The sequence below is a fragment of the Felis catus genome, chromosome C1 (genome assembly GCF_018350175.1).
Source record: "Felis catus isolate Fca126 chromosome C1, F.catus_Fca126_mat1.0, whole genome shotgun sequence".
Classification (NCBI taxonomy): domain Eukaryota; kingdom Metazoa; phylum Chordata; class Mammalia; order Carnivora; family Felidae; genus Felis; species Felis catus.
This window is the reverse complement of record NC_058375.1, coordinates 125,382,424-125,396,565: the sequence shown is the minus strand read 5'-3', so window position 1 is coordinate 125,396,565 and position 14,142 is coordinate 125,382,424.

Below are 14,142 nucleotides of genomic sequence, written 5' to 3'. Positions count from 1 at the left end.
GTTCTCCAACAATTCAATGGAGAAATAAACTGTGGTACATCCCTAAAATGGAATATTATTCATGGATAGGAAATGAGCTAGGGGTGCATGAATGGCTCTGTCGGTTGAGTGTCTGAGTCTTGGTTTTGACTCAGGTCATGATCTCACAGTTGATGAGTTCAAGCCCCACATCTGGCTCTGTGCTGACAGTGCAGAGCCTGCTTGGAATTTTCTCTCTCCCTCTCTCTCTGCCCCTCCTCTGCTCGTTCTCTCTCTCTCAAAATAAGTGAATAAACTTAAAAAAAAAGAAAAAAGAAATGAGCTATCAAATGACAAAAAGACATGGGGAAGTCTTTAAATGAATATCACTAAGTGAAAGAAGCCAGTCTGGAAGGGTTACAAACTGTATGATTCCAACTGTAGAAAGTCTGGAAAAGGCAAATAAAGAAGGCAAAAAGATCAGTGATTGCCCAGAGTGAAAGGGGAGAGGTGAAGTATAGGAGATTTTTAGGAGGATTGAAAAATTCTGTATGATTTTGTAATTTTGTACATGACATTATGCATGTGCCAGAACCCATAGAAACTATAGCACAAAGAATGAACCTTAGTGCACACCAATTAAAAACTAGTTTAGGAAGTTCGCAGATTCTAATAAAGAATGTATACTGTAACAAAAGAATATAATTGCATTAGAAATGTACAAAATAATCCACTGAAAGGGATGGGGGAAAAGATGCTGACCTAAATAACTTTGGAAATTAATGTGGTTTGTAGATCAAAGGCAAAGGAACCACACATAAGAGATATAATCTAGTTGATAAAGTTGTTTTTCACAAGGAAACAGGTTGACATTCTGATACTACTATACAAATATACTGGAATTGAACAATTAAGCAAATGGATGGTGAATAGTGAGATCAAGGTTTCTCACTATTGTAGTGGAAATTTACAGACATGCAAGGGCAGAGGTTAGAATGACCTATGTGGGTGGTCAAAAGATGCAAACTTCTAGTTGGAAAATAAATAAGTCCTTGGATGTGATGTACAGCATGGGGACTATAGTTAACAGTTACTATTGTTAATACCCTATTGTATATTTGAAAGTTGCTAAGAGAGTTGTCTTAAAAGTTTCATTACAAGAGAAAAAATGTAAATGTATGTCGTGATAGATGTTAACCAGATTTATTGTGGTATTTCGCAATACTCAGAAATATCGAATTGCTATGTTGTACACATGAAGCTATGATAGTGTTAAATGTCAATTATGTCTCAAAAAATTAAAAGAATAATCCATGTAAACTAGATTTGAAGATGGCGGTGGGAACTAATGTTTAACTTAATGTAGACATAAGTGGCTACATATAGAAAAGTTTACAGATAGTAGTATACATACATATATTTCTCTTTTTTTATTTAATTAATTTAATTTTAATTTCATTTTGAAATATACATCCAAATTAGTTAGCATATAGTGCAACAATGTTTCAGGAGTAGATTCCTTAATGCCCCTTAACCATTTAGCGCATCCACCCTCCCACATCCCCTCTCGTAACCCTCTGTTCTAAATACTTAAGAGTCTCTTATGTTTTTCCCCCTCCTTGTTTTTATATTATTTTTGCTTCCCTTCCCTTGTGTTCACCTATTCTGTGTCTTAAAGTACTCATATGAGTGAAGTCATATGATATTTGTCTTTCTCTGACTGACTAATTTCGCTTAGCATAATACCTTCTAGTTCTATCCACGTAGTTGCAAATGGCAAGATTTCTTTCTTTTTGGTTGCCAAGTAATACTCCATTGCAAATATATACCACACCTTCTTTATCCATTCATCCATCAATGGACATTTGGGCTCTTTCCATACTTTGGCTATTGTTGATAGGGCTGCTATAAACATTGGGGTGCATGTGCCCCTTTGGAACAGCATACCTGTATCTGTTGGATAAATACCTAGTAGTGCAATTGCTGTGTCATAGGGCAGTTCTATTTTTAATTTTTTGAGGAAACTCCATACTGTTTTCCAGAGTGGCTGCACCAGTTTGCATTCCCACCAGCAGTGCAAAAGAGTTCCTCTTTCTTCGTACCCTCACCAACATCTGTGGTTGCCTGAGTTGTTAATGTTAGCCATTTTGACAGAGGTGAGGGGGTATCTCTTTGTAGTTTTGATTTGTATTTCTCTGATGATGAGTGATGTTGAGCATTTTTTCATGTGTCAGTTGGCCATCTGGATGTCTTCCTTGGAGAAGTGTCTATTCATGTCTTTGCCCATTTCTTCAATGGATTATTTGTTTTGGGGGTGTTGAGTTTGAGTTGTTCTTTATAGATTTTGGGTACTAACCCTTTATCTGATATGTCATTTGCAAATATCTTCTCCCATTCTGTCAGTTGCCTTTTAGTTTTGCTGATTATTTCCCTTGCTGTGCAGAAGTTTTTATTTTGATGAGGTCCCAATAGTTCATTTTTGTTTTTGTTTCCCTTGTCCCTGGAGATGTGTTGAGTAAGAAGTTGCTACGGCCAAGGTCAAAGAGGTTTTTGCCTGCTTTCTCCTTGAGGATTTTGATGGCTTCCTGTCTTACATTTAAGTCTTTCATCCATTTTGAGTGTCTTTTTGTGTATGCTGTGAGAAAGTGGTCTGGGCTCATTCTTCTGCATGTCGCTGTCCGGTTTTCCCAGCATCACTTGCTGAGAAGACTGTCTTTATTTCATTGGATATTCTTTCCTGCTTTGCCAAAGATTAGTTGGCCATATGTTTATGGGTCCATTTCTGGGTTCTCTGTTCTGTCCCATTGATCTGAGTGTCTGTTCTTGCGCCAGTACCACACTGTGTTGATGATTACAGCTTTGTAATACAGCTTAAAGTCTGGGATTGTGATGCCTCCTGCTTTGGTTTTCTTTTTCAGGATGCTTTGGCTATTCGGGGTCTTTTCTGGTTCCATACACATCATAGGATTATTTGTTTTAGCTCTGTGAAGAATGCTCGTGTTATTTTGATAGGGATTGCATTGAATATATAGATTGCTTTGGGTAGTATTGACATTTTAACAAGATTTGTTCTTCCTATCCAGGAGCATGAAATATATTTCATTTTTTGTGTGTCATCTTCAATTTCTTTCATGAGCTTTCTATAGTTTTCAGTGTATAGATTTTTCACCTCTTTGGTTAGACTTATTCCTAGGTATTTTATAGGTTTCGGTGCGATTGTAAATGGGACCGATTCCTTGATTTCTCTTTCTGTTGCTTCATTGTTGGCATATAGGAATGCAACCGATTTCTGTGCATTGATTTTATATCCTGCCACTTTGCTGAATTCAAGGATAAATTCTAGCGGTTTTTTTGTGGCCTCTTTTGGGTTTTCCATATAGAGTTTCATGCCTTCTGCAAAGAGTGAAAGTTTGACCTCTTCCTGGCTGATTTGGATGCCTTTTATTTCTTTGTGTTGTCTGATTGCTGAGGCCAAGACTTCCAATACTATGTTGAATAACAGCAGTGACAATGGACATCCCTGTCTTCTTCCTGACCTTAGGGAGAAAGCTCTCAGTTTTTCCCCATTGAGGAGGATATTAGCGTTGGGTCTTTTGCATATGGCTTTTATGATCTTGAGGTATGATCCTTCTATTCCTACTTTCATGAGGGTTTTTATCAAGAAAGGATGCTGTATTTTGTCAAATGCTTTCTCTGCATCTATTGAGAGGATCATATGGTTCTTGTCCTTTCTTTTATTGATGTGATGAATCATATTGATTGTTTTGCAGATATTGAACCAGCCCTGCATCCCAGGTATAAATCCCACTTGGTCATGGTGAATACTTTTTTTTAATGTATTGTTGGATCCGGTTGGCTAATATCTTGTTGAGGATTTTTGCATCCATGTTCATCAGGAAAATTGGTCTATAGTTCTCATTTTTAGTAGGGTCTTTGTCTGGTTTTGGCATCAAGGTAATGCTGGCCTCATAGAAAGTATTTGGAAGTATTCCTTCAATTTCTATTTTTTGGAAGAGTTTCAAGAGAATAGCTATTAACTCTTCCTTAAATGTTTGGTATAATTCCCCTTAGAAAGCCATCTGGCCCTGGACTCTTGTTTTTTGGGTTTTTTGTTTGTTTGTTTGTTTGTTTTTGCATATTGTTGATTACTAATTTGATTTCCTTACTGGTTATGGGTCTGTTCAAATTTTCTATTTCTTCCTGTTTCAGTTTTGGTAGCGCATATGTTTCTAGGAATTTGTCCATTTCTTCCAGATTGCCCATTTTATTGGTGTATAATTGCTCATAATATTTTCTTATTATTGTTTTTATTTCTGCTGTGTTGGTTGTGATCGCTCCTCTTTCATTCTTGATTTTATTTATTTGGGTCCTTTCCTTTTTCTTTTTGATCAAACTGGCTAGTGGTTTATCAATTTTGTTAATTCTTTCAAAGAACCAGCTTCTGGCTTCATCAAACATATATTTTGCTGTAGCCACTGAGAAGGCCTAGAAGTAATGACACACCAGTAACAAGGAACACACCTAGTACCGAGATCTTGGTTTCCAATATCATTCTCCAATGAGGTGCCAGGACTCTCATTGGAGAAAAGGCTAATTCTAGGACTGGGACAGAAAATTTACAAGATGAAGCTGGAGCGTCTTGTTCCAAAAAGTAAGGTGATGTACAAACAAAAAACAAAAAAGAATTTGATGGGGTAAGTCAAAGAGACACAGGAGTGAACTGAAAAAGCTCCCAATGACCAAACCTGGAAAAATTTGAGTAACAAAATAAAGCAATATTGGATTATAACTCAAAGTATTTCATGTATCCTCAACCCAAAATTAATCGAATGCATTAATAAATTAAAAGAAGAAACTATTCTCCTATGTATACTTCCAGATAAATTATGCAGCTATTCCAGCTTCTAGGAGCATAATTCCCAACTCTTTAAATGTGGGTTATGCATTGTAAGTTCCTTCCAAAGAGTACAATATGGAAAGAGAAATAAAGGAGTAACTTCACTGTGTAAAAACCTGAGAAACACCATCTCAGCCAGGTGATCAGGGTAAACATCAACAGTCATAAATTGTGTTGAGAATATATACCCTTGCAATGGCCCTTTACTTCTGTGGTCTTCCTCCCCCCAAATCCATGACCTTAGTCTAATCATGAGAAAACATCAGATAGATCCCAATAGAGTGACTACAAAATCCTACAAAATCCCTGACTGTACTTGTGAAACTGCCAAAGTCATCAAAAAGAAAAGAAAAGAAAGGAAAAGAAAGGAAAAGAAAGGAAAAGAAAGGAAAAGAAAGGAAAAGAAAGGAAAAGAAAAGAAAGGAAAGGAAAGGAAAAGAAAAGAAAGAAAGAAAACAAAAGAAAAAAGAAAAAAAAGAAAAAAGAAAAGGAAAGGAAATTCTGAGAAACTCTAATAACCAAACGGAGCCTGAGGAGATATTACCACTAATGTAATGTGGTATCCTAGGTGGGATCCAGGAATAGAAAAAGAATATCAAGTAAAACTAAAGTTTGGAGGAAAAAAAAGAAATCTGGATCAAGTGTGGAATTTAGGTAATAATAACACATCATTAGTTCATTATTTTTACTAAATATTAATAAAAGGGGGAAACTAAGTACAGGATTATATGGAAACTCTGTACTATCTGCTCAGTCTCTCTGTAAATCTGTAACTATTCTAAAAAGTAATAGCTATTACTTAAAAAATAAAGCTATCAATTCTATATGAATTGATGATCTTATCCCAAATGTGGGGAAGAATAAGTTAATATATCTTCAAGTTAGAAGACCCATATTCAACACCTTCCTTGCCATTAACTCTCGAGTGCTTTTATGGTGGTTATGAAATCTCTCTAAATCTCAGTTTATTTATTTATAAAATCATGGTAATACTATTATATTCATCAAGGTTCTTCAGAGAAAGACAACCAAAAGGATGTATTATATATATAATATATCATATATATTAAGTATAGTATATAATATTATAGTGTATATACATATACATGTATATATATATACATATAAATATAATACATATAAATAGTACATCCTATTGGTTGTATATATGTATGTCGATTGTATAATATGTCATAAGACATTAGCTCACACAATTATGGAGGCCATCAAGTCTCAAGGTCTGCAAGGGTAAGTAGTTGGCAAGCTAGAGATCCAGAAAAGCTGATAGTATATTCCATTCTAAAGACTAACAGGCTTAAGATCTGGGAAGAACCAAAGGTTCGATCCAAAGGCATGAAAAAGCCAATGTCTCAGTTTGAAAGCAGCCAGGCAAGAGAAACTCTCTCTTATTCAAGGTATGACTAATCTTTTTGTTCAATTCAGGCCTTCCCACCCACATTAATGAGGCCCGCCCACATTAGGGAGAGCAATCTACTTTACTCAATCTACCCAGTTAAATGTTAATCATATCCAAAAATGCCCTGAAATTGAAAGAAACATCAAGAATAATGTTTGATCAAATATCTTGGCAGCCTTTAGCCCAGTCAAGTTGACACACAACTATCTTCTCATGAACACCTTTGTTATGACTATTAAATAGGATAATGTATGTTGTAGCACTTTGTAAAAACATGAAGTGATTAGCTATTGGTTTTGAATGACTATTCAGAATAATGGACAACTACTTAATTTGTTATCCCAAACTTTTTCCACTGATGTGTTTTAGGGATTTTAGATATTTCTCTATAATCATCCTTTTTTGTTGTTGTTGCTATCTCATATTATTTTCCCATATCTGTGTAAAAAGCAACCTGATGAACCCATGAATTCCAAGGCCTTTGGGCTCCCCTGCCCTGTGTGATTGTCTAGGTCTCTCCTGTCCAAGCAGTTGATGGCCTTGGTTCCTAGTCACCCTCTGGTTCCCCTTGAGCCCCATCCATTTCATATTTATTTCCTGTGGGCCTATTTGTAACAAGTGCCCTCCTAGCCAATGTTTTGGTAGGCTCCTCCTGCCTTGAATACCCACATTGCTCTTTTATTTTAGCAGATCAATTCTGCCATTTTCCTTCTAGAGGGAAGAAAGAAAAAAAAAGGAAGAAAAGAGAATATTTGATCACTTGACTTCCCAGTAATTATGCTGCTGTGATGCTGGGTGTACCGGGTTCCCCATGCCCTCAGGCTTTCTCACACACCCCCCACCCCTGCATACATGGGAATCACCCTGAGGTCATGAGTGAACACATGAGTAAGGGGGCTGCTCTGCTTCCAGGTCAGAAGTCTGCACATATCAGATACTGTTACAAAATAATTTCCTTCCCACTGACTGCTCTGGTTTTCAGGTAGGAAAAAGTTGTCACCCAAAGCAACTGACATTTGTGACTCCTCTTCTCAGACTGCGTCTTAAGAATGTTCCCATTCTAGCTTCAATTGGGTCTCAGCAGAATCCTGGAACTAATGGTCTGATACTGAAGACTAACAGCATAACTAATGTTGGTGTCTAATCAGTGGCCAGCTTCCCCAGTAGCTGTGCCTCCAAGTCTTTCTTTTAAGCTTAGGAGTCAGGCTCACTTTAGACCTCAGCTGGCTGCTCACATCTCTCGTAGCAGCTGCTAAGGGTACAAATGAGACCCTTTCACGAAAATAGTTCTATGGCTATTATAGGCCCCTGCTCTTATCGCAGAGAGGAAATACTTATCTCTGAGTCTTATATAATTCAAATGAGAGAGCTGCATAATGTGGCTCTCTCCTTTAAACTACAGGGGATCAGTGGTCTGCTCCTCAGAAAGGTCCTCTCCCTCTGCCTGAATGAAAATGATCCAAAGTGGGGAATGTCTACTGATGCTTGTCGCTAACAGGACTTTCAGCTCCTTACCAGGCAGGGTGGCCAGCAGGAGCCTCAGACATTTCACATATTTTTGCTGCTTGAGATCTCCTTCAGGTTCCTACATTAATTAGTCTATTCCTAACATTCATATCAGACAGATATTAGGGAGAAACACTTTGGTAAAAGGAGGGTTTTGGAATTGTCTCCAGTGAACAAGAAATTAGACTGAAACGTCCACCTGTTAACATTTGAGGATGAACCAGACTCTTTATGCAAAGCATATTACAAGAATGGCTGCTTTTCCACAGTATTTCCCAGCCTGAAGGCTGCATATCAATTTGCAGGGATTTTAAAAATCTATGATTTTGGCTAGTTTGCTGATTTGTTTTTTTCTGCTGTGCCTTCCAGAAGGATCATGACTTGGCTATACTTGTAAAACAGTTGTTAGGAACCTCAACATTACTCAAGTGTTTTATGTCTGAATGCTGCTTAAAAAGCCAGTTACTAGTTACGTTTGTCTGGGGGGGGGGTAATTTTATTAATTTTCAAGTCACTACTGCAAGTCTATTGAATGTCACTGTTGGTGAACTACCCATTTCTAGGAACATCGTTATGGAAAGGCACTCTGATATAAGTTAAGGGTAATCCATGCTTGGGATTTATATGAGGCTATCTCTCTAGGGGAAGAGCTTTGGGAAGGAGGAAGAAAAAAGAAAATCTATATGAAACTATGAGGGGCAGATGCTTTTTTAAAAAAAACTGAGATATAATTGATACATTTGATATATAATTTTGTATTTGTTTCAGGTGTACGACATAACGATTCCATATTTGTATGTCATGAAATGATCACGACAATAAGTCTATTTAACATACATTACCACACATAGTTACTTTTTTTTATATTTTCTTGTGATGAGAACTTTTAAGATCTACTCTCTTAGACAAATGCTTTCTTGCAGTTCTCTTCTCAGGGTGCATTCTGGTATAGTTGGTAATATAATCCTGCTCTTGGAAAGGTGAACAAGAGCTGGTATGAGGTATGGGTAAGCAGGCCCTGAGTAGATTACTGATGTTGTGTCCACTCTAGGTAAACTGGTCACACCTCATGCTTCACATGCCTAGACAACTTACCAGGTAGATGAGCTTTGGTCCCAAAGCCCCGGCTAGTGTTTACAGAGCAGGGCTTTTCCTGGGATACTTTAGGTTTTTAGAGACAAGTTGTCTCTGACCATGGCAGAAAGCTTAGCAATAACAGGATTGTGGGCCTCAACCAGTAAAGGCTTACTATTTAATATCTCCTAATAAAGTACCATATATTTACTAAGCTATGGGATAAGGTTTTGATGCTGAGGTGTAAAGTATGGGTTGAAATTCACATTCGCTGGTCCTCACTTTACCATGTGATCTTCTTGCTTGCCCTTCTTTCTGAATATTTACACAACCTTTTGATACTCCTATTGGATAGAAATACTTCGTCTATATACCTCAACATGTTGATGGGGATAGTTTTCATACTTAAAACTCATGACAAATTACATACTTTGTCTAAGTGCCATGTTTAGGAGCTCATCTATTTCAAATGAAGGGTATTCTTAGTTGCAAGCTGAAACACATAGTCTACCCTGTGGAGTGGCTACAAGTTCTTAATGTTGTAATGGGTTCCACTAGTAGATTAACTACCCTACACTATTAATTAACCTAATCCCAAGTTTCATGTGATTAAACAATCTGTGGAACTAATTATTCAAAAGGTGTACATGTTGAAAACAATTTACTGAAAACAAAATTGAAAAAAAGGTTTGAAGATAGTAAATAGAGATCTTAGATAATTGACCCACAGCATCACGCAAGACGATTCAGAAAGATACTTTACAGGAGGGGAAGGAGTTAAGATAGAGGAATAGTAGGGGGACCCTGGGCTTTCCTCATCCCTCAAACAGAGCTAGATCAACATCAAATCATTTTGAACACCTAGGAAATCGATCTGAGGATTAAGAGAACAATCTGCATAATTTGAGAGAGAGAACCTGACAGGTCTGAGGTGCAGAGACATGAATTGGGGAGAAAAGCCTTGGAGCAGTGGAGGGTAGGGGGCCCTTTCATGGAGAGAAGAAGAGAGGGGAGAGGGAGCATCACCTCCAGTTCATGCAAGAAAAGCACTCCCCCAAAACCGTTAACTGGGGAATTGGGAGGTGTGGAGTATCACAAATTTTTGCAAATAGTAGAGCTCAAATTACAAGATTTTGGAAGTCTTCTCCATTTGCTAGAGTCAATCTGAGCATGTGGTGGTGCTCCTGGAAGGAAGGAACACAGAGGCCCTGGAGTGGACACTGTGGTGGGGGATCCCCTGGGTCAAACTGAGAGAGAATATTCCTTTTCCTAAATTGAATTTAGAAGAGAATATATTGCCTCTCCAAGGACAAAAGACCTGGATGATACCTTTGAGAAGCCCTTCAACAGAGGTGTGTGCAGAGGGCAGATAAAGTGGTCACTGATTTTCATTGTGCTTCCCCATAAATTCCAAGCACATGTGTGGCTGTCCGACTGCTTTTCTGGGGCAAAATAGCACCAGAGACAGCCTACTGAGGAGGGGAATGGTTCTGTGCCATGCCAGCTCCTTTAAGATGTGAAGTTTTGAATCCCAGCTATGTGCCAGAGATGAAACACAGGAGATCTATGGTGCCTGACAGGCCAAAAGCCTGGACACAGACACGGTGAAGGCAGTGATTTGATAGAAGCCTGGGACACCAGAGGGAAGATTGTTTACTTTTATGTGAGGGATTCTTAAACAGTGCTGGGCATGAGCTCCCCTGTTCAGGGATGATAGACCATGGTGATGCCTTTTCCCCCTGTCCTCCTAGGTTTGTGGGACCTCAGTGTGCAACACAGCACCCCTAATGCAGGCTAAAGGTATTTACACCAGCACCCCTCTTCCCAGTGCCCTACAGGTGCATCCTTATTAGGGCAGATCTGGTTATGAGCCAGCATGTGGGCCTCTCCCCCAGAAGGACCAGCAGAGCCCCAACCCCCACCGCATGCAGCAAGTCTACTGATCATATAATGCTTCAAAATGTCAGCTTCAGTTCTTTAGTTCTAGTGGAAATAAGACCAGGCTTTTGTTTTCTTTTTGAATCAGGCCTGTAATTTTTTGTTCATTCATTAGTTTTTTTTTTTTTTTTCCTTTCCTGTTTTGTTTTTTGGATCTGGCTTCTTTTCTTCCCCCCCCCCCCCCCCCCCCCCCCGTTTGGAATCAGGCTTATAGGTTTTTTGTGTTTTTTTGTTTTTTGTTTTTTGGGGTTTTTTTTTTTTTTTGGTTCCTTTTCCTTTTCTCTTTTTTGGATCAGACTTTGTTTTTTTAATCAGGTTTATTTTAACAAACAAATTCAAGCACACCTAGTTAAAGGTCCAAATACACCCCACTGCAAGCAAGGAGGAATTCTGCAGAGGACTAACCTGTGGAAAGGAGCAGCCAAATCACAACAGCAGGATGCACACAGCATCCACCAGAAAGCACTTCCTGAAGCACCAGGTCCTGGATAGCATATGACCTCTTCTTAATTTAGCCATTAGCCTCAGGAACAATAAACATGACAAGCTTTCATAACACACATAGGACAGAAACCTAGACAAAATAACAAGAGAGAGGAATTCTCCCCCAAAATAAAGATCAAGAAGAAACCATAGTCAGGGATTTGCTCAAAACAGATTTAAGCAATATATCTGAACAAGAATTTAGAACAACAGTCATAAGAATACTAGCTGGGCTTGAAAAAAGCATAGAAGACACCAGAGAAACCCTTGCTGCAGATCTAAAAACTAAAAACTAATCAGGCTGAAATAAAAATGCTATAACTGAGTTGTAAAACTGACTGTAATCACAATGAGGATGGAAGAAGCAGAGGAATGAATAGGAGATATAGAAGATAAAATTATGGAAAATAATAAAACTGAAAAGAAGAGGGAAAGAAAAATGTTAGATCAAGAATATTGACTTAGGGAACTCAGTGATTCCACAAAGCACAGAAGGAAACGTTATATGGGGTGCCTGAGTGGCTCAGTGTCTGACTCTTGATTTTGGCTCAGGTCATAATCTCACAGTTTGTGGGTTTGAGCCCCACATTGGGCTCTGTGGTAATGCCATGGAGCCTGCTTAAGATTCTGTCTCCTTCTCTCTTTGCCCCTCCACTGCTTGCTCTCTCTCTTAAAATATATAAATGTTAAAAAATATTTTAAGAAGGAAAGCCTATAAATAGGGCATCTCCCATGTTCCTTTGCAACCTCCATGAATCCTTTCTCAGACAGAATGGACCATGGGTCTGGATATCAATATCCATCTGGTTAAGTGACATCCAGATGGCCAACAGGCACATGAAAAGATGCTCAACATCGCTCCTCATCAGGGAAATACAAATCAAAACCACACTCAGATATCACCTCACGCCAGTCAGAGTGGCCAAAATGAACAAATCAGAAGACTATAGATGCTGGAGAGGATGTGGAGAAACAGGAACCCTCTTGCACTGCTGGTGGGAATGCAAATTGGTGCAGCCACTCTGGAAAACAGTGTGGAGGTTCCTCAGAAAATTAAAAATAGACCTACCCTATGACCCAGCAGTAGCACTGCTAGGAATTTACCCAAGGGATACAGGAGTACTGATGCATAGGGGCACTTGTACCCCAATGTTTATAGCAGCACTCTCAACAATAGCCAAATTGTGGAAACAGCCTAAATGTCCATCAACTGATGAATGGATAAAGAAATTGTGGTTTATATACACAATGGAGTACTAGGTGGCAATGAGAAAGAATGAAATATGGCCCTTTGTAGCAACGTGGATGGAACTGGAGAGTGTTATGCTAAGTGAAATAAGCCATACAGAGAAAGACAGATACCATATGTTTTCACTCTTATGTGGATCCTGAGAAACTTAATAGAAACCCATGGGGGAGGGGAAGGAAAAAAAGAAAAAAAAGAGGTTAGAGTGGGGGAGAGAGCCAAAGCATAAGAGACTCTTAAAAACTGAGAACAAACTGAGGGTTGATGGGGGGTGGGAGGGAGGGTAGGGTAGGTGATGGGCATTGAAGAGTGCATCTTTTGGGATGAGCACTGGGTGTTGTATGGAAACTAATTTGACAATAAATTTCACATAAAAAAATTTAAAAAATTAGTTCATATATGCTAACCTATTATATATGTTTATATACAAATATACATATATATATAGTGTTTATAATTGTGTCATGGCATATGATATTTGCTAATATTATTCAGTATTTATCTTTGTTTCATTTTGACAATATAGTAATCTTTTTTACACATTTTTAAAAAGTTTTGCTAAAATTCATGTGCTATTTAAAGTGACTTCTTCCAACTTAACAGAAACCCATGGGGCAAGGGAAGGAAAAAAAAAGAGGTTAGAGTGGGAGAGAGCAAAAGCATAAGAGACTCTTAAAAACTGAGAACGAACTGAGGGTTGATGGGGGGGGTGGGTGATGGGTATTGAGGAGGGCACCTTTTGGGATGAACACTGGGAGTTGTATAGAAATCAATTTGACAATAAATTTCATATATTGAAAAAAAAAAAAATAAAGTGACTTCTTCCAGGGTGCCTCAGGGTGGCTTAGTCGGTTAAGCTACCGACTCTTGATTTCAGCTCAGGTCATGATCTCACGGTTTGTGGGTTCGAGCCCTGCATCAGGCTCCACACTATCAGTGCTTGATATTCTCTCTCTCTCTCCTTCTCTCTGCCCCCTCAGCGTGCACACACACACACTCTCTCAAAATAAATAAATTATATAAAATTTAAAAGTAAAGTGGCTTCTTACCAAACACAGTTTATTCTGCCAGATCACTTTCGTGCTGTGTTATTTAAGAGTTCCCTACACTGCATTTAGTATTCCTCTACATTTAGTGGACATGTTTTTTATTCTTACCTTCCAAGTTAAAGGTGAAAATGTTCAGCAGGACTAGGCTTTTGCTATACATATCTTGTACTTTATCAAGTGGAAAAGTACTTTGATTAAGTGGAAAGTAAGTAACTGAAAAAACAGAGTGAAATAAAATATCAAGCAGTTGAGGACATCCCAATATTGGAAATTGGGAATACATAATGGAGAAAGAGATGCTGATAGTTAATAAAACTATGGGCACCTGCTGAAAACCAATAAAGCAAAACAAAGAATCAACCATATATTTTCATCTTGGAGAATGATTAAGAGTTCTGAAAGTAAGTTCCATCACTACAAAAAGTTGTTTTCTCTTTCTTGCTCATTGGTGATGCCTATCCATTTAAGCTTGTATTATATAATATAAACTTTTTTGTATGGCTCCCTGCATCTGAGTTAAGCTTTAGCAGCCCACATAAAGCCTAAAGCAAGCTGAAAGTTTTCCTTTTATTCC